Source organism: Mesoplodon mirus (assembly GCF_964341445.2).
Source record: "Mesoplodon mirus genome assembly, chromosome: 1".
NCBI classification, from domain to species: domain Eukaryota; kingdom Metazoa; phylum Chordata; class Mammalia; order Artiodactyla; family Ziphiidae; genus Mesoplodon; species Mesoplodon mirus.
Window position 1 is genome coordinate 8,573,894 of NC_138976.1, and position 21,416 is coordinate 8,595,309.

A 21,416-nucleotide genomic window follows, 5' to 3' on the forward strand; every position below is an offset into this window, starting at 1 on the left:
TCCAGGAGAACACTGTCTGAATTCAGTTTTTCATTTATTCACTTAGCTGTGTGTCTACTTGTTTATCTATCTGTCCATAGATACACATACACACACCCCAAATCATAAATTAAAGAACAAAAGAAGAAATCGAAAAAGCAACCATCCTTGGTACAAAGAACTAAGGCTAGACAGAGAATTCTGCTGAGGGTGCTTAATAAGAAAATAACGTGTGATATGAAAACACTGCTGTGATAGGCCAGGGTGGAGCCTCAGCATGGTCTCATGGCATCACCCCAGGGGGAATTCGGGACAAGCCACCTGGCCAGGGATGAGAAAACAGGACTGGCTGTGGGGTGTGGCCCAGCTGACTGGCTTGCTGCAGGGTCGCACTTTAGTCTCTCCGGAGATGTGCATGGACAACGGGTGGCATATCCTTCCAGCAGCCCCCCATGAGTACTGCCACTACACCATTAATATTGGTGGGGTTGAGCAGGAGTAGTGATGTAAAGCAGAATTTAAGGCAGAAAACATTGAACAAGGCAAAGAGGAGTGATTGATATTAATGAAAGGCACAGTGGATTGAGAAGATCTAATGATTACTAACTTCTATGCATAAAGCAACATTGCACCAAAATATACAAAGCAAAAGAGTGCCAAAAATGAAAAGTGGATTCAAGAAAGCCACAAACATGGAGGGAGTCTTTGGTATGTCTCTTCGAGAATTTGTGTGTGTGTGTGTGTGTGTGTGCACGCACATATGTATGTACATACAAAAATATACACATATACATACATGCATCTACAGATATACATATGTATGTGTCCATATATAAACGTAGTATTTAAGTAACAAAATTAACAAGCTTGGTGTTATATAAATAAAAATATAATTCTTTTTAAATACTCATGGAATGCTTACAAACACTGATTATATGCTAGTCTATAAAAAATAGCTCAATAAGCTCCAAAAAGTAAATGTCATATTATCTGCTCTCTTTGACCTTACAGTACATCTAGGATTTAACAATAAATATAGAAAAAATTCTAACCATTTGTTAAACACACACACACACACACACACACACACACACACACACTCATAAGCAACTCTCAGGTCAAAGAAAAAACAAAAAAATCTAAAATAAGAAATCTATTCAAAGACAATGACAATAAGAACACTACACATCAAAATTTATGGGATCAGACCAAAGTGGTAATCAGAGGAAAATTTATAGCCTTGAAGGTTGACTATTAAACTACTAAGAATGATAACAAATGTAATTAACCAGGTACTTAATATTAAAGTTGTAGGTTTTTTGCATGGCTGGACAAGCACTGCACTGACTTACACATTCATTATGTTATTTGTTCTTATAAAACCCATTTTACAGAGGAGGAAAAGGAAATGCACAGAGGATGTTTAACTCGCTCCAGGCCACACAGCCGGTAAATGATGGGGATGGGAGCTGAACCCAAGCCTGCCTCCGCAGAGTACATGCGTCCTGCCGTCACAGTGGACTGCTGGTGCTGGATACCATGAGTCATTCGTCTGCTTTCAAAATAGCTACACATTTTTACGGGAAACTGTTAATCACAGAAACATATGCTAGCACTTCTCACAGGAATCATTTCCACTTCCCTTCTTTTTAGTGGCACCATGTTTCCAAAATTTTAAAAATTAGAAGTCATTTCCCTTGTATAGAAGCTCCAAGTTTGGAACATTTAAGTCCACAGATTTATTACTTCTCGACCTTGTTTTTCCTCTCCCCTCTTAAAAATGTAACTCGGCTACCTCCCCAAGGATTCAGCAGTGGCAATCCCGAAAATCCCATTAACGCTTCAACCACAACAAAAAGTACCCCCTAGTGCTGAGCATGAGGTGAGGGGATAAGGGACACGAGGCAGCTTTGTTCCAGAGGCCAACGTTGTGTGCAACCCAAACGCAGCTGGCTCTGAGCAGCAGAGTGAACCTCAGCCCGGGAGCAGGGACACCAAGGAGCAGGATATGGGAAATGGGAGAGAACTGATGCTTCCTGGGATTTGCTACAAGACGGGAACCTCCTCCTCTCCTCTCCTGTGGTCCTCCCATCGACCCCATGGGGAGGCTGAGGAGAAAACTAAGGTTCAGAGAGATTAAGAAATGAGCCTGAGGCCTCACAGCGAGTGTGTTGGATTTGAACCCAGGTCTGTCTGGCTCCAGTGCCTGTTCCGACCCACTCGCTGGGCATGAGAAACACAGGAGGAATCAGTCGCCTTTTCTCAAATAACACCCCCGGCATGGAAGGCTCACCCTCCGCTGCCCCGTGAGGACCGGGGCTGGCCCCTCTGCACCCTGTCAGGTCCTGGCTCTGCAAACAGAGGTCAGGAGAAGCTCGCCTTCGAAGGGGCCGAACACCACTTCCACCCCAGCTGCTGCCTGTCCCCTCGGGGCATGGGGAGCTCACTACTTCCTAAGAGTAAACCCCACTGTACAGTGTTCATCACCCTCCTCCACAAAACACCTATCTGCCCCCCTGACCTGAGAGTCCAGGCCAGGGCCACCACATGTGAGGACGGAGGGGACCTCCCAAAGGAGGCCTCCTGGCCCTGGCGGCCAGGGCAGACCCCAAGCCTCAGCAACACCTGGACAGAATTCCCAAGTGAACAGCCTGTCACTCCCAAAGCAGCAAATCTACAGGTAATACTGCACAAATCCAGAGAAATCTTCCCAGTATTGTCATTAGCCTGTAACTGGAAATATTTAAAAGCCTAAACCGTGATGAAATCATCAGAAGAGCCACCTCTCACTTGTACTGGGCCAGAGCAGCACAAAGCCTGACACACAGCACTCACCACAGCCACCATTAGATACTTACTGGCCTCGTTCCTGTATCTACTGTCTGATTCCCCCATCAGACTTTATTAAAAGCCCTCTGAGGAGGAAGTGTCCTGTTCCACAAGCTCAACCCCAGCGGCTGGAACAGAGCACACAGGAGCTGCTTGGTGAACATTAGTTGAAAGAAGGAAGGGATGAATAAAGGCATACTTTAGTCCACAACGTAACCTTACAAAGTACATCATTACCCTCATTTTGGAGCTGAAGAAAGAGACACGGGGAGTCAAGTGATGATTCTAATAAGACCGAACACTTACTGTGTTCCAGGTCCTAAACTAAGAGCTTTGCCCTGTTTGTCGATTTGCCATAACCGTGCTGTTATCAGGGAGGTTTTATCTCTACTTTACAGAGGAAGAAGCTGAAGCTGAGAGCGCTGCATCGCTTGTCTGAGGTCACACAGCTGGGAAGTGGCATAGGCAAGATTCGAACACAGGTCAGTCCAGGCTGCCATACTGTCAAGTCCTTCTTTGACCCCAGCCAGATCCCCTGGAGCCTGGCAGCTGGTGAGGCAGGATGGGGCACAGCTGACCCCACAGGCATCCAGGCCATGGCTCTCCCTGCTTGACACCCCCTTGGAGTGAACAGTCTCCAGGAAGGCTGACGACTACACGGTGGCTGCACCGTCCACCTCCTCCCCGCGGCCTCCCTGGCACCCATCGTGACACCTCTGTCCCAGGTCCCATCGTCAGAGGGCCCACCATGGCCTGGGGGCCCTGCCAGCTCTGCCCCATGACACACAGCTGTGGTGGAAGTGGGAGAGCGTGGGGCTTGGAGCCAGGAGACGTGGAATACTGGCTCTGCTGCCTACCAGCTGGGTGGCCTCAGGCAAGCCTTTTTGCCTCCCGGGACCTGTGTTTCCTTGACTGTGACTGGGGATAATGATGGTGATTGTGAAGTCTCCCGGCCCAGGGCCTGGACCCCTGAGGTGTCCGTGAAGCTGAGCTGACCCCGAGCCTGGCTCCATGGCGAGGCCCCACTTGGAACTGGAGCGGGACGCCCGTGGGAGAGACGCACCCAGCCGGGTTTGCCATAACTGTGGATGGCGCCCAGATGCTGACCACGTGCGGCCACCTACCTCAGACGACCAGCTCTGGGAGCTTCCATCTGGATTGAGACAGCACAGCTGGGATGTCTCAGCTCCCTTCCTTTTACACAGCGTTACTGCGGCAAAAGACACCGTGCTGTTGGCCTTGTCAAGATGGACAGTAACTGGACCAGCTACTGGCCCTGGCGGCTATGAGGCTGAGCAGTGCCAGGGGCTGGGGCTAGACTGGGAGGTGCAGACGCATTGGAGGAAACAACCGTAATACTAACAGCCACTGTCTGCGACAGGAGAGGCTGGCCTTGCTTGTACCACAGCATCCTCACCGCAACTGGCACAGCACAGTAGGTGTTCTCATTTCTGCATTTTACAGATTAGGGAATGGAAGGTTACAGAGCAAAAGTGACACATCTAAGACCGCACAACCTACAAGTGGGGGAATCAGGATTTGAATTCATGCCCGCCTGAACCCAAAGATTTGGGACAGAGAGCAGTGCTGAAAGCTGGGGGCTGGGAGTCCTGGCTGGCACAGGGACAAGGGTGCCAGAGTCAGAGCTGGGGCTGCGAGGATCCCTCCTGTGGCCTGCCACCCACCCGAGGACACGGCTGGCAGCCAGCGTCCACTCTGTGGCTTGCCTGCCTGCAGACTCAACCTCCTGTGAGATGGACAGCTACCCAGAATATGTTCTGTTCCCTCCTGCCACACCCCACAGAGGGGCCGGTGACACTGCTGTGGCTGCAACAGGGGTGCCAACCAGCCTGCCATGGTGAGGCAGAGAGCCCCGGGGCTGGGGATGAGCAGCCCTCTGCTGGCTCTGCTGTGGATGCCTCCCCAGCTGGGTTGGTCCCAAGCCCAGGGGCATGTGGCCAAACCTTCTTCCTGACAGTGAGTCCAGGCCCCCCGCCAGGCGTGTCCACAAGACACCCTGGCCCTGAGGAGGGAGTGTCAGGCTGACAAAGGAGGTGCTCTCCTGAACAGACCCTTCTCTTAAGCTGAGGGACATTAGGCTCCGTGGTGCAGAGCCTGCTTGAAGCTGGGCGCTCCCAGTCTCCCAGAGCCAAAGCCCGCGGCTGGCACTGGGCTTCACCGCCAGCCCAGAAACTCACTGCTCTCTTGTTTCTCCCATCGCCACCCGTCTCACTTCCATCCCGAGTCTGGTTTTGGTTTTTCTCACACAGCTATCTATTTAATAAGGAAAATTCTGCTGTGTTGAGGGGAAAAAACCCTCCACAGCATAAAAATATGCCACATTTCCATCTTATGCTTTCCATTTTCTTTCTCTCTTTCTTTTAAAGTTTGAGATGAAAGACTTTTTTTCCCATGTTCTCCTGCTCTGCTTTGAAAAGATCACTTTCAAACTTCAGAAATGAGGAGTGCTGGCACCCGGAACTATACTTGTGTGGTTTGATCACATAAACTCCTGATAAATTCCAAACGAAATAACAGAGCAGCAGCTCATTAGGGTTTTTTTTTTTTTTTTTAATGAGGGCACAAAGCGATGCCATCGACTGCACAAGGAGATCTCAGTGGGCGGCTCGCGTGCCCTGTCTGATGCAGAAGACTGAGTGTTAATTAGTGCCCGTTAATTAGTATCAGTTGTGTAAAACACAGAGTTCAGAACAAATCCTCATCTAAAGAATATTCCTCAAGTGAAATGTGTTGGAAGCTGGCTGACATTGAGACAAACGTTTCCCAGGTCTGCAGAAAGGGGGCGGGGCCAGGCAGTCACACCTCAGGTGTTCAGAGGCTGTTTCTTAGAGGAGCACATGGCCTCCTCTTTTTCTTGGTGTTGGGGCCGGTGAATCACAAAGGCACGTGAACAAAGCCTTGCAGCCCACAGAGAATCTCCTCTGGCTCCCTGAGGTCAAATGAAGACACAACCACCGATCCCCCCCTGCCCTGGGGATTACCTGGTAATCTACAGGGGCAATGGGATGGCCTACTGTCTGCAAAGGTTCTCCTAAGAGCTGTGGGTTCGTGTAGCATGTGCTGGTATTCTGACCAGCAGTAAGAAAGGGCGTAAGGAGAGGGCATTAATCTGGTGATTATTATTCGGCTTGTTTTGTGCCAGACACTGTGCTAAGTAAATTACACGTACTATCTAATTTAATCCTTCAACAATTCTATTGGCAGTAGAGAAGAAACTGGTACTTTTTGTCTGCCTAACATCTATTCTCAATTCTTTTTTTTTTTTTTTAATTTATTCCCAATTCTTTTGGAAACAGCCTTCACTTTTCCTTTGGGGGAAACCATACTTCCTATACTTGTAACCCATGTGGTTTTGATAGGTCTGAAGCAATTTCATTCCATCCCCTGCCCCAGGGGTAAAAACAAATTTTAAAAACGAACCATTTGGGAAAGGAAAAAAACACTCCAAAAAATTCAGAGATGAAAGAAGGAATTAAAATCACAAACTATCTACATATAGGATGCAATCAAAATCACATAACTCTGCTCAGAGAAAAATTCATAGTCTCAAATGCTTATATTAATAATTAAGAAAGATAAAAAAGAAATGAACTTAGTGTTCATTATAGAGAACTAAAAAGAACAAAACAAAATAGGAGAAAGCATTAAAAATATAAAATCAGAAATATTTATCACTGCAGAGTGATAAATAAAACTGAAAGTTGGTTCTTTGAAAAAGTCAATAAAGTAGACAATCCTTTGGTATGTATGATGGAGGAAAAAACAAAAGAAAGGTAAAAACACAGATGTGCATTGTTAGGGATGAGAGAAGGGATATGATTTCAAATATGGAGAAGTTAAAATAGTAGCATGTGCAATTTTTATGCCAACATATTTGAAAATGTAGATGAAATGTGTGCTTACTAGGAAAATCTATCTTCCCAAAATTGTCTCAAGAAGGGGCAAAACCTTCAACTCACCAAATAAAGAGAAAAATATTAACAATATTAAGAAAGATACCATGATTAAAAAGCACAATATCCAAGTGGTTTTATGGACCCATCCATTAAACCGTAAAAGAAAAACCGAATATTACTTAAACTGTTCCAGAGCACAGGAAAAGTTGGAAATATGTGCAGTTCTTTTTATGACTAGAGCATAACCATTATATCAAAACCTGACAGACATGGCATAAAAAAGAGCTGTGACAAAGTGAGAGAGTGGCATGGACATATATACACTACCAAATGTAAAATAGATAGCTAGTGGGAAGCAGAGGCATAGCACAGGGAGATCAGCTCGGTGCTTTGTGACCACCTAGAGGGGTGGGATAGGGAGGGTGGGAGGGAGGGAGACACAAGAGGGAAGAGATATAGGAACATATGTATATGTATAACTGATTCACTTTGTTATAAAGCAGAAACTAACACGCCATTGTAAAGAAATTATGCTCCAATAAAGATGTAAAAAAAAACCCAAAAAACTGTTGTAGAACTGAACCTTAAAATAAGAATTGACAGAGTTGGATGGTCCAAGGATGTCATAAAAGTTTGAACCAGAAGAAAATTTGTATCCTAAAAAAAAAGGCTGTTTTGGTTCACTGAAAAAAAAAAAAGAGAGACCAATATCATTAATAAATAAAGATCCAAATAAAATGTTAGCAAATAAAACTCACCAGTGTTTTAAAATAATAAAAATAGCAAATCAAATTAGCAGTATCTTGAAGCAAACAGGTTTACTATGGGATTGCAATGGTATTTCAACAAATGATCTTGAGAGATGCTGAAAAGTCACTGATAACTTTAGTATCTATTCCTGATAAAGCACTAAGCTAGAAACAGACTTCATTAATATGACAAAGGATGCATGGTAGAAACACTAACACAATCTCCTTAATATTGAAATCCTATTGATAGGAACAAGTCAAGAATACTTGCCATTCTGCTATAATTTAACACTACTCTGGATGCACAAATCTATGAGCTAAGACAAAGAAATGTGGTATAAATATTAAAGATACATGTAACATTGTCATTATTTCCAGGTTATATAATTAGTTACCATATTAGTTATATAATTAAGTAATCTAGGATAATCAACTGGAAAACTATTACAACTAAATAACAGAGTTAAGTTCAAAGTAAATATACATAAATCACTAGCATTCCTCTTTTTATAAAAATTTTTTTTAACATCTTTATTGGAGTATAATTGCTTTACAATGGTGTGTTAGTTTCTGCTGTATAACAAAGTGAGTCAGCTATATGTATACATATATCCCCATATCCCCTCCCTCTTGCGTCTCCCTCCTACCCTCCGTATCCCACCTCCCTAGGTGGTCAAAAAGCACCGAGCTGAGCTCCCTGTGCCATGCAGCTGCTTCCCATTAGCTATCTGTTTTACATTTGGTCGTGTATATATGTCAATGCTACTCTCTCACTTCGTCCCAGCTTACCCTTCCCCCTCCCCATGTCCTCAAGTCCATTCTCTGTGTCTGCATCTTTATTCCTGTCCTGCTCCTCGGTTCGTCAGAACCTCTTTTTTTTTTTTTTGATTCCATATATATGTGTTAGCATATGGTATTTGTTTTTCTCTTTCTGACTTACTTCACTCTGTATGACAGACTCTAGGTCCATCCACCTCACTACAAATAACTCAATTTTGTTTCTTTTTATGGCTGAGTAATATTCCATTGTGTATATGTGCCACATCTTCTTTACCCATTCATCTGTTGGTGGACACTTAGGTTGCTTCCATGTCCTGGCTATTGTAAATAGAGCTGCAGTGAACACTGTGGTACATGACTCTTTTTGAATTATGGTTTTCTCAGGGTATATGCCCAGGAGTGGGATTGCTGGGTCGTATGGTAGTTCTATTTGTAGTTTTTTAAGGAACCTCCATACTGTTCTCCATAGTGGCTGTATCAATTTACATTCCCACCAACAGTGCAAGAGGGTTCCCTTTTCTCCACACCCTCTCCAGCATTTATTGTTTCTAGATTTTTTGATGATAGCCATTCTAACTGGTGTGAGGTGATACCTCATTGTAGTTTTGATTTTCATTTCTCTAATGATTAGTGATGTTGAGCATCCTTTCATGTGTTTGTTAGCAACATGATGTTTTTTTTGACTTGAATAATATATATATATATATTTTTCTTTAATACAGCAGGTTCTTATTAGTCATCAATTTTATACACATCACTGTATACATGTCAATCCCAATCTCCCAATTCATCACACCACCACCCCCATCCACCGCTGCTTTCCCCCCTTGGTGTCCATACGTTTGTTCTCTACATCTGTGTCTCAATTTCTGCTCTGCAAACCGGTTCATCTGTACCATTTTCCTAGGTTCCACCTATATGTGTTAATATACAATATTTGTTTTTCTCTTTCTTACTTCACTCTGACAGTCTCTAGATCCAACATGATGTGTTTTTAAGTGAACAAATCTGGTATGACTATACACACATATACACACACACCCCTATATTGATACACACATACACACACCTTATATTGAAATACACACATAGAAACACCTATATTGAGATACACACACACACACGCACCCCTATATTGATACACACACACACACACACCCTATACTGAGATACATACACACCCTATATTGAGATACACACAAACACACACCCCTATATTGAGATACACACACACACCACTATGTTGATATACACACACACACACCTATATTGATACACACACACACACCCCTATATTGAGATACACACACCCCCATATTGAGATACACAGACACACACACACCCCTATACTGAGATACACACACACCCCATATTGAGATACACACACCCCTATATTGAGATACACACAAACACCCCTATATTGAGATACACACACATCCCTATATTGAGATACACACACACACACACTCCCCTATATTGAGATACACACACATACACACACACACACTCCATATTGATATACACACACCCCTATATTGAGATATTGAGATACACACACACACACACACACACACGAAAGAGAGAGAGAGAGAAGATATTGCCCAATCTGTTAACGGCAACCATCTTCAGGGATAGTTTAGGGTTATTTTTTGTTTTATACAATTTTATATTTTTTCAGCCTTTAGCTATGAATATGTACTACTTTTAGAAATCGAAAAGAGCAAGATCTCTATCTCTCTTTCTTTCTTCAAAAAAGCAAACACTTTTTGGCAGGGAGAAGGGACGTAATAGTTGATGCAAATGATTTTCCGAGCATTCTCAGCTCCTGTTGAAAACCCGGTCTTTAGTTTCCGATGTAAAGGCCACAAACCTCTACAGACTACCTGTGATCTGTCTCCAGGCCATTGTTTACACTGCATTATCACCTTTGGTCTCCACCTCCAACCCATCCGCCCTGTGATTTCTCAAACCCAATCAGATCATGCCCTTCCTCAATTTAAAATTACCCAACAACTCTCCCTCTGTAGGTGTTCACAGCTCCTGGGTTCCATCCCTCGCTGCCTGCGTCTCTGGGCTTTCCTCCCGCCCTCCTCTCATGTGATGCTCCAGCTGGGTGCGGGCCCCGTGTGGCTGGCTCCCTGGACCGGCCCTCTGCTTCGTGCCTCTGAGCTTGGCAGAGCTGTGTCCACCCCATGCCCACTCGGCCTCCTTTTCTGGCTGTTAGCGGGCTCCTCCTGGGCTCTCAGAGCACGCACCCTCCCCTTGATTACAGTATTTATCACACACTCTTTAAGGGCCAGGGCTGCGTCTTTTCCGTCTCTGCATTCTCAAGGGCCCAGCACAGGGTAGGGGACAACCAAACGGGACGCTGAGTCTTTATCTGCACATACATGACTCTTCATTCTGGCCACCAAAATCCCACTGCTCAGTGGATAAGAGTGGCCGTGGCTGCCAAGCACCCCACTCCACAGCCACCCTAACAGGGTCAGCCCTGTGTTCTGGTGTCTCCAAGCTAAATACCCGTATTTCTCAGTGCTATGAAGGGCTTCCAGAGTAGCTAACGTCACCAAAAGGAAACGCAAGATGATTCCCCCAGTGAAAGCCTCAGAAACCTGCCTCATGTTGGGTAGAACCGAGGCTGCCCATGTGCCAAGGAAAACACTCTCCAGCTTGTCTTTCCAACCCTGGCTCAAGGATTCGCTACTGTGCACAGAAAGGCTCCCTGGACGTCCGAGGCCACCAGGATTCCAGCCAGAGAATGAGCTCACAGACGGCTGCTTCAATCACCAAAGTATTTTCCACTTCCCCAAATGTGCTCACGTATCTGTGACCACACTTCACCTAGTCTTTAAGTATAACAAAAAAATAATGGAGGCAAAGGCAAAACTGTCAGATTTATTCATTACTCAATGGAAACTGTGTAACAAAACACGACATTCTAAACCTCAATCACCAATCCCTGCATTCTCTGGGAAACAAGCAACAGATTTGTGGAGGGTTAGCTAGATCCAAACTGATTTTCACTATCTGAAAGCAAATTCTTTCCTGATTTTGCTGAAATGAAATACTGAAAGACTCTCCCTGGGCCCCTTGGGAAGAAAGAAGGCATCTGACTACTAATTTATTTGTGGTTTTCAGGCTCAGGTGTTTTGATCTCTCCCTGCCTTTCTTGATGTAGATGAGAGGATGGGAGTCCCGCAGGACTGTCCTGGGAAACTGCTTTCAGAGAACAGGGGCTCCTGTGGCCCTACCGTGGGGGCCATCTCTGTGGGCTCTGCCCTGCTCCAGGTCACACTGGAGACCCTCCCTGGCCCAGCCAGATCCAGCTGGCCCAGGGCCAGCCCAGCCTTTTCCAGCCCTAGGCCATAGTCTCGGTCTGTAGGGGGCGCTACTCCCACGGAGCCTGTGAGCCGATCTCACCAGGGCAGGAGAAACACTCGCCCCCACCAGCAGGGGGCGCTGGAAGTAGTCATGCTGTTGCTAGTCTGGGATTGTCTGTTGGGTGGGATGGGAGGGTGGAGGGGAGCCAGGCTGTCACTGGCTGGGATCATGCGTCAGACTGGAAGGCCCACCCACACCTACTCTCTGTGCTACCTGCCCCTCCCCAGCCCCAGCCCACTAGACTCAACGCCCTTGGGAAATGATTCAAAGCACCTGACCCCCATGACTCTGGGCTCCTGGTCACCTCCTTGGGACCTAGACCTCTACTCTGGTTGGTTCTCCAGCACCAACTTTTCTCAGTCCTGGCTCCTCCCCTTCTTCACAGCACACTGCCGTTCCAGCAGGCTTTGGGGCCAACACTACCCTTACTAGGACATTCATTCCTGGCTATACCATCGGAGGGTGATTTGCAGGGAAGAGAGAGGCCGAAGTGGCAGGAAAGCATGTCTGCTGACCAATCAGAAGTGGTGGGGAGCAAGACGGAAGGCGGCGGGTCGCTGTGGGGAGAGGAAGCTGCAAGGGCACAGGGTGCTGTGCTCAGGGACCAGCCCACTAGGTGATGTGAAAGGGCATTAGTGCTACAAATATTTACTGAGTGCTTCCCACGTTCTGGACACAGGGGTATAGACGGGCACGGTCCCTGACCTCATGAGGTGTACTAGTTGGCAGATGCATTCAACAGAGGCATTAGTTACACAAATAATTAAGGGCACAGAACTGCTAAAAAATAATACTCTAGTGCATACTTACTTTGGGGAATTATCCTCAGGTGCCCATGAGCGACCCCAGAGGAACCAGCGGTGTATGATACAGAGATGGGCTGGTCCCTGCCTCAGCCCCTCTCCTCAATTCCAGAGATGCTAAGTAACCTGCCCAAGGTCACTCAGCACAGACATGGCAGAGGTAAGATTTAAGCCCAGGTCTTTGGCCTAGGGCCGGCACTCTTATGGACTATGTTACATGTGTTACTTATAGCTCAATACATGGAGGAGTGATACTGAAACTCGAGGCATCTGTGTTCAAATCCTGGCATTGTCACTTATTTGTTTAGTGTGATCCCGGGTGAGTTCTTCAACTGCTTTCTTCCTCTGGGAAATGGAGACAGTAGCTTCTCACAGGGCCGAGGTGAAGACTCAGGACCTAACGCACAGGAGAGGGGCTGGCGTAGTATCAAGATAAAGCAGGCACTCAATGAAGTGACTTGCAAAAAAAAAAAAAAAAACCCAACAACTTTAAGAGGTGATGGGGGTACATCCCTGTTTCTGAAAACCTTCCAGAAGAGACCAGACAGCCCCTCATGGAGCCTCCCCTGACTTATCACTAAAACTTTTGTGAATAGAAAAAAAGAAGAAAACCACCCCATTAGCTAAGACTGATGGGCGGCTTTATTGCTGGAACCTAGGAAGAAACTGAATAGACTACAGGCAGATGTAGAGGACAGAAGTTGAGCAAATGTAGACGTTGTCAATGTGTGCCTCCCAGGGCCTGTCCCCAGATGCAGAGAACCAGCGACAGAAAAACATGAAAACTTGGGTCAATGACCAGTACACTGCCCAGCAGGGGCTGATCTGAGGGGCTCTGGGACTTTCCCCTCCACCTTCTCACATCCATTTGCAGATGGCTACCCCCAGAAAAGAACTAAAGCATGTCCAGAAGGAAAACCAAATGCCTATTGATAAGCCCCAAAGATGAACAGATTCCACCTTGGTCAAGGATGCATTCAGAAGAAAGAAAATCCAGTAAGGGGCACATGGAAAAATACTGCTAAATAACAGGGCCTGAACTGCATGCAGAGGGGGCTGAGAATGAGAGCATATGTCCTCGGTCTATTCCAGCATCCGGAAGAAGGTTTCGGGACACCTTTTCTCTTCAACACAGCACAAGAAGACAAGGCTTCTGGGATAGGAGAGAACTGTCAGGGGCGAAACTGCAAGAGGATAAGCTAGAAAGAGAGATGCATGACATAAGAAAAGAAGAAAAAGAAACTAAAAATATGACAGAAGAATTTTAAAAACTAACATCCGGGGCTTCCCTGGTGGCGCAGTGGTTGAGAGTCCGCCTGCTGATGCAGGGGACACGGGTTCGTGCCCCGGTCCGGGAAGATCCCACGTGCCGCGGAGCGGCTGGGCCCGTGAGCCATGGTCGCTGAGCCTGCGCATCCGGAGCCTGTGCTCCGCAACAGGAGAAGCCACAACAGTGAGAGGCCCGCGTACCGCAAAAAAAAAACAAAACAAAAAACTAACATCGGAGGCAGCAAGGAGCAAAATGGGTATTTTGGATACTCACAGCAATGATATGGGAGAGCAATTTGGCGAGGTCAAGTGCCGAGGAAAAGGGCAAGGGAAGAAAGAATATACGGGATGCGGGGGCCTGAGAACAGAGAGCTGACCCAGGGAAGGGCATCTACCCAAGGAGCATGTCCCAGGTTCCGGGAAAGAGATCCATCCCTAGACACACCCTGGATAAATGTTTGAATTAAAAAAAAAATCTTGCAAAAAAGCAAAAGCAAAAAACCCCAAACCCAAAAAAACCCACCCCAAAACAAAAATAAAACCCCCCAAAACAAACAAACAAACAAAACCCATGGAAGTGACCTTGACCCTCCAAGTGAGTTGTAGGGGCCCGTTTTGCTTGGGTCTAATTGAACCTGACCTTCCACCAGAATGACTGTGATGACATACGGTAACTGCCTGCGCAAGAGTTTCCCCAAGGGAGGAGGAGTTTCTCAAAGCAGGAGGGACTGATTATTCATGAAATGTTAGGACATCTGGTGATTTGTCAATTGCTTTCATTTTTTAAGAAGAAAAATATTTTCCCCTAGTGATTATGGTACTTAAGTATAAAGACCCAAAGAGAGGACATATGATTTTGGATGCCATAAAATTTGGTCAATGCACATTTTTTCCATAAGTTTATGGGAATGTTTCACCATCGCAGCCTAAGGGCAGCAGAAGACGTCGACTTCTGGATGCAGTATTAACGGATCACATGTGCTCTAAACCATACTCCCTCGTCAGCAGTCTGTGAAGCCCAGAAACCCCTCCTGCACATGCCGCAGGAGAAGCAAGCGCTCGGTGGCTTGTGTCGCTGTGTCAGATGTGGAGGGTGCAGGCGAACTCTGAGAATGATGGCTTTTCTGCGGGGCCCAGGGGAGAGGCCACTCGGCCATGGCTGAAACAGCATAGGGAGAGGCAACTCCGTCAAGTCCAGAGTAGGTGTGAGTAGAGTGCTTCCTGCCGAATCCGGGAGCACCCAGCACCCAGGAAGCAGGAGACTGCTTGCCTGGAGGTGGGCTGGGGGGCGCTGAGAGGGGGCTGGGGGTGGGGGGATGAGGTAGCCTGGGGACGCCAGTAAGAAGGTCTATTTGGAGGCTGAAAAAGCTCATCTCAGCTAAAGTAAAAAGTCTGGGGGCTTCCCTGGTGGCGCAGTGCTTGAGAGTCCGCCTGCCGATGCAGGGGACGCGGGTTTGCGCCCCAGTCCGGGAGGATCCCGCGTGCCGCGGTGGGGCTGGGCCCGTGAGCCGTGGCCGCTGAGCCTGCGTGTCCAGAGCCTGTGCTCCGCAATGGAAGAGGCCACAACAGTGAGAGGTCCGCGTACCGCAAAAAAAAAAAAAAAAAAAGTCTGCCTCAGGGCAATGGTGAAGGAAGACTATTTTGCTAATGTCCTGTTTCCTGGGTGGCAGTGGGCCCGGCTCTGGGCAAAGTTCTGCTCCTCTCCTTCCATCCGGGTCTCCTGACAGCAATCTGGCCTGGATCTTACTCTCAGCAAGACCCTCTGGTGCACAGGGACCCGGGGGTCGGGGAGCTCAAATAGGCTCCTGGGGCAAGACAGCTGCCTCAGAGCGTGGGGTGGGAGACATGAGCCTCGGGCAAGCGAATGCTGGGAGCGACCAGAGCGTGGTCACCGAGCATGGCCCTAGGCTAAGAGCTGCACCTGCATAATCTCATGGAGTCCTCGTTTTACAGAAGGGGAAGTAAGCCTCTGAGAGGCTAAACTGTTTGTCCCAGATCACACAGCGAGTGCGTGGCAGAGCCAACAATGCCCCCCAGGCCTCACTTTGGAGTCTGGCTCTGATACTCGCCCTTTCTCGTCCTGGCCGTGCAGGACAGCCAATGAATGCATGAAGCCTGCCAAGGTGGGGTGGGGACACTAGCATCTGTGGGGTGACCCTGAGCCAGACTTTGTGCTCTGGGCCTTAGACCATCTCCTCAGTTCATCTACCAACTGGGCTCCCAGGAAAGCATCATTACCCCCATCATCCAGATGGGGAAACTGAGACTCAGAAAGGTAGGGTGACTTTCCAAAGGTCTCCTGGCCAGTAGTTGGAGAAGCCATGATTGGAATCTAGGTTTGGCTGGTCCCAACCTGTGTTCTGTTCAATAGGAGGACTGTAGGGACCCCCCGCTTTGTTTCATGCCACCAGCTGAGTCCTGTGGTCCCTACCCTCCGAGATCCTTAGCCCAGGCCTGGAGGGCTGAGTCATAGGCCCTGTCCTCAGAGGGGGAGATGTCCTTCTGGGGAATGGAAACATCTCCAGGCCAGAACAGGACTTAGTTCCAAGTGGATTACCCAGAGCTCAGGCTGGGTGATTTGTGGCCCACCAACACACTCCAAATGGTGCCTGGGCCCAGGCTCCGGGGATTATGCGGTCCTCTGGAGGCCAGCCTGGGAAGGCAGTCCCGGGGTGCCATGTAGGGTGTGGGCTCTGGAGCCAAGCAGCCTGGGGGGAGGGCCAACTCTGCTACTGATGCTCTCAGTGGCCTTAGAAAAGTTCCTCAGCTCCTCTGACCCCGAGTTGTGGCCTCTGTAGCAGGGGACGGGCGTTAGCGGTACCTCCCTCAAGCGGAGGTGGGATGAGTCAGGTGAGGTATGTATATCCCCCTGAAGAAGGTCACTGCCCAGTAAAGGCTGAGGTGATGTGATGACATCACTAGAAGTAACTGTCTGTGGCAGGCCCAGTCTACCGAGAAAGGAGGACCCAGGTTGCATCTTCCAAGCCCCACACCGCCTTCTCCCTCTTCCAGCCCCCCACGTCCTGTTACATCCACAGCAAGGGCTGAACAAGGATGGGATCACCTTGGGAACATCTCGTCCCTTGCTCCTGCCTCTCCTCTGGCCTCCATCACAGAGCTGTGAGGGGCACTCTTGTCTGGGGAAAGGGAACCCTCTCTAGTCTTCAGGGTGGCACACGGAGCAGGGAGACCCAGGTCTGAACACCCATTCCACCGGGGGACCCTGGGTAAGCAGCCTGGTCACCTGGACCTGATCTCATTCGTGCCCACCTTATACATCCATCCACCCCGAGCATTACATGAGATAATGTAACCACAGCAGGGTGGTTCATTTTTCTGTTCATTTGTTCCATCATTCATTCAATCAGGCATGCATTCATTTTTCATTCACAAAACAGTTGCTGAGCACTGTTTCCACCAACTCTGCACTGGGCTCTGGGGGAACCACAGTGAGAAAAACCAGACGTGCTCCCTGCCTGCCCTCCTGGGCCTGACGACCAAGCACTGAACAGATGCTTCTCTTCCACGGAGACCCCGGGTCCAGTGGGGAGCTGGCCACTACTTGGGTGGCAGAGAGAGCCCCAGGTTGGTGGCCCAGGGTTGGGGAGTTCTTCTGCACTTGGCGGGTAGCACCCTGGGAAGGCTGCTCACCTTCGGAATAACCGTAAGTTCTGAGTACTGTACTGCCTCCCACAAAATGTGCTTTATTTCTGACATGTGTGCTCAGACAGGTATAATTTTACATCACATACACTGTTCCCAGTTTGTACAAAACGACTCAGGGTTTTGCAGCTACTGACGAGGAATTTAGGGCAGTGGCAGGTTATGGGCTTCATGGGCAGCAGTTCTATGGGACTTGGGCAAGTTATTGAGTTTATCTGAGTCTCAATTTCCATTTTTGCAAGAGGAGCATATTCCAACCTTGTTTCAAGAATCAGAGCCACTGTATGAAAGCATTTGCTACATCACCTGGAATAATAATAATGATAATTACAACACTAATGGCTGCTAACATCTATTAGCATTTACGATGTGCCAAGCATTGTGTTGAGCGCTTTCAGGCATTCATTTATTCTTTAATTCAACAAATACTTATCGAGATGTTAGATTAGAAGCTAGGGATACTGCAAGGAACACAACCAATACAGCCTCTGCTTCTGTGGAGTTGACCACCTACAGGAGGGTCAGATAGTAAACAAGTAACTGCACAAATAAACTATTTAACTGAAACTGTAATGACAAGAACAACAAAGGAGAAGTACAGTCCTCAGAGTAAATGCCATTACACACACTTTCTAGGTGAGGAAATGAGAGATCAGAGAGGTGAGGCAACTGGTCTGAGGTTGCACGCCTGGTGAGAGGCAGAGCCGGGCCCCAAATCTCATTCAACGGATTATGCTGAGAATAGCGTCGGCGGTTCCAGATCATCTACAGAGAGCCCACCACCTCCCAGGGCTCCTCCTCTAGTCTAAGAGCCACTGCTCAGAGCAAAGGTGGAACCAGAAGGCTGCCTGAGAGCAAAATGACTTAGCTGATCCTCCGTGCACCGTTGTGACCTGCAGCCCTTCCTAACCTGAAGCAGAAAGCTGGAGGGCTTGTCCCGGGGGTCACTCACCCCTGGGAAGGCAGCAGCGGGAGGAACTCTATAGTTGATAAATGAGTTTAGGAAGATAACTGCCCCATTGTTGAAAACTAAGGGTAGTGGGTGTCACCAGTAGGCTGCTTCCAAGGAACCCCAGGCGAGAAGATGCAGGTCGCCACAGGGCCTGGTGGGTCGGTGTGCCTGCCTGGCTCGGCCGTTGGCCAGCTCTGTACAATGGGGAGAATAAGTGTACCTCCTTGGAAGGCCACTGTGAGGCTGCAGTGAGATCAGACAAAGCGCTTTACTTGGCACCAGGCAGAGCGGCTGTCCTTGCGCAGACACCGAGGGTAAAGCTGGTCCTCCCCACCGCAAGCAGATCTCAGTGATGAAACAGACCTCCCTGGAGGGTGAGGACCTGTATACAGCTCTTGGCTCTTGGTTTGCTTTATTTACTGTAACATTCTTTTAACTTCACTTATTTACATGTCACCTTCATGATTTTTACCAACATAGCATCTACAGTATACATTTTTTATTGTGTTAAATAAGCGTAACACAAAATTGATCATTAGTGACATTTAGTACTGTCATGATGCTGTGCAACCACCACCGTTACCTTGTTCCAGAACATTTTCATCAATCACTCCAAAAGGAAATCCTGTACTGACTTACTCCCCACTCGCCCCTCTTTTCAATCTAAGCAACCACTCATCTACTTTCGGTCTCTATGGATTTGCCACTCTGGACATTTCATACACATGGAATCATACAAGACGGGGTCTTTTGTGCCTGGTTCTTTCCCTTAGCATAGCATTCTCAAGGGTCACCATGTTGGAGCATGTATCAGTATTTCATTCCTTTTTATGGCTCAGTAATATTCCATTGTACGTACATGCCATATTTTGTTCATCTATTCATCTGTTGGTGGACATCTAGGTTGTTTCCACACTCCGGCTACTGTGACAGTGCTGCTATGAACATCCACATGTAAGTTTTTGTGTGAATACCTGTCTTCAGTTCTTTTGGGTCTATACCCAGGAGTGGAATTGCTGGGTTACAAGATATTTTTTGACCTAACAGTTTTTGAGTGAAATCACGAATTTATTGTGCTAATCACATTAAGAGAGATACTTAGCTAGCAAAGAAAGAGAGGTAATCTACATGCCATCTAAGATCAGGAGGCCCAAAAGTAGTGCACGTCCACACTCTGGGGAGCTCAGAGCTCACGTATCCCCTCACTTACCGTGCATGAGGCTGCCAGCAGTGGGTGCTCTGGGGTGGGGTCCCGGGACCTGGGGCTAGGTTAGGTGCAGTGGCTACCGGATGGGTCAAAAGCACTGTTAGAGGGGGCTGGCCAGGGGTCAGAGCCAGAGAGGCAGCATTGATCATCGGGCCTGAGGGGTAAGCCTCCAGCCCACGTAGTTGTGGGAACACGGGGCACCGAGGAGACAAGGAGGTGGCCTGGAGGGACGGGGTGGAGGGCCCAGGGCTTCGGCCCGCAACAGAGACGACTGCAGAGCCAAGGCCCCAGGAGGGGTCTGGGGCTAGTTGCAGGCTGTCCTGTCCTTCATTGCTCTTGAGGCCGACTCTCCAGGGGCCAGGAGGAGAGGGTGAGGCCACAGCACAGGGGCTGGCCTTCAAGCTTCCTTCAGACAGGCTCCATCTGGGAGCCCAGCCCGTACTTGGAGACCTCTGCTTTACTCATTATGGGACGCCTAGAAAGAAGGGGTTGCTTATGATGGAGACTCTTTCATCTCTGACTTAAATTACACATCATGCGCTAACGTTTTAACTCTGATGTCTTCTGGAATTCAAATGAGACATAAACATACTCCCAGAAGCACAGAGTCTACATTCATTACTGGGACCACCTCGACCAAATAAGAGGTGTCACCAAGTCTATTTATAGCTTAAACATCTTTCTACTGTCCTTCCCTTAAAATCTATTGAGGTAGTTCCCATAGAAACAAGGAAGAGTGTCCAGCCCCAAACGGTCATTCATTCATTCATTCATTCGGGCTTCATGTCTAGGGGTCGACAGCAATCAAGTCGTGGCAGGAGAACGTGGAGAAAAAGTATAGGGGCTCTGAGTGGAGAAACGGAGTGGACAGAGAAATTTTAGTTAATAAATAAAAGCAGCCATTTAAAATCCATTACATCATTAAATTTAAAATAAGACCAATGCCGAAAGCTAGCAAGGCTGTGGTGAAACGGGAAAACCCATACGTTGTTGGCAGCAGGGTAAGTTGGTACCACCTCTTTGGAAAGCATTAGGGATTCCAAAGCCAGAAAAATATTGATATCCTTTGACTAAGTAATCCCACTCTTAGGAACTTATTCTGAGGAAATAATTTTAAAAGAAGGGAAAACATTGTACACACAAAGGTATTCATTGCAGGGACATCTACGGTGGTTAAAAGCAAAACAAAACAAAACAACAAAAATTGGAAACATTCTAATGTCAAACAATAGGGAAATAGCTAAGAAAATTAAAATGAACTACATGACAAAAATATGGGAACATAAGTGCTAGAACTGGTGGGGTTTGAAATACTTAAGAAAATTTACAGCAGTGTTGCAAGGTTGTCAGTGCATTTTTAAAAAGAATGTGTAATTCATCTTTAAGTAAGATAACACTTTATTCTAATCATTGATATTTACAGTCAGATTTAAGTTTCTCACCAAAGTAGCAATAAATGTATATATTTGTTACGCATATATGTAAATATAAAGTCAACAAGCCCCCCACGTTGGGGTTTCCTCCCCAAATACCAGGAAACTTCATGTCGCTTCTCCTCCCAGTTATTTAACTGGTCAACCATCACGTGGGGCACACGAAATGCCCGTGAGCCCGCAGTGACTCCGGGGTCTTATTTACAGCCAGGGGCACAGAGCTTGGAGCCCTCCCTGCGGACGGAGCCGCGTGGGCCTGCTGACCTCACTCGACCTGCCGGGACGGTTCCTGCTTCCCTCCAGCTGCAGCCGCCCCTCCCGTCGCCCCCGAGTCTCTGCCCCACTGGCCTTCACCCACGCATTTGGGTGGGACTACTCCATCTGGGATCCCAGGCCCTCGGTGGCCTGGCCCATCTCACAGGCACTCGCAGTGCAGGGTGGCACTCGCCCATGA

General features: G+C 47.6%; 1 protein-coding gene across 8 annotated transcripts in view; it reads right to left on the bottom strand.

Moving 5' to 3' along the window:
* Positions 1–21,416, bottom strand: part of RALGPS1 (Ral GEF with PH domain and SH3 binding motif 1) — a 289,045-nt gene that overhangs the window by 51,128 nt on the left and 216,501 nt on the right. The window lies entirely within an intron of this gene.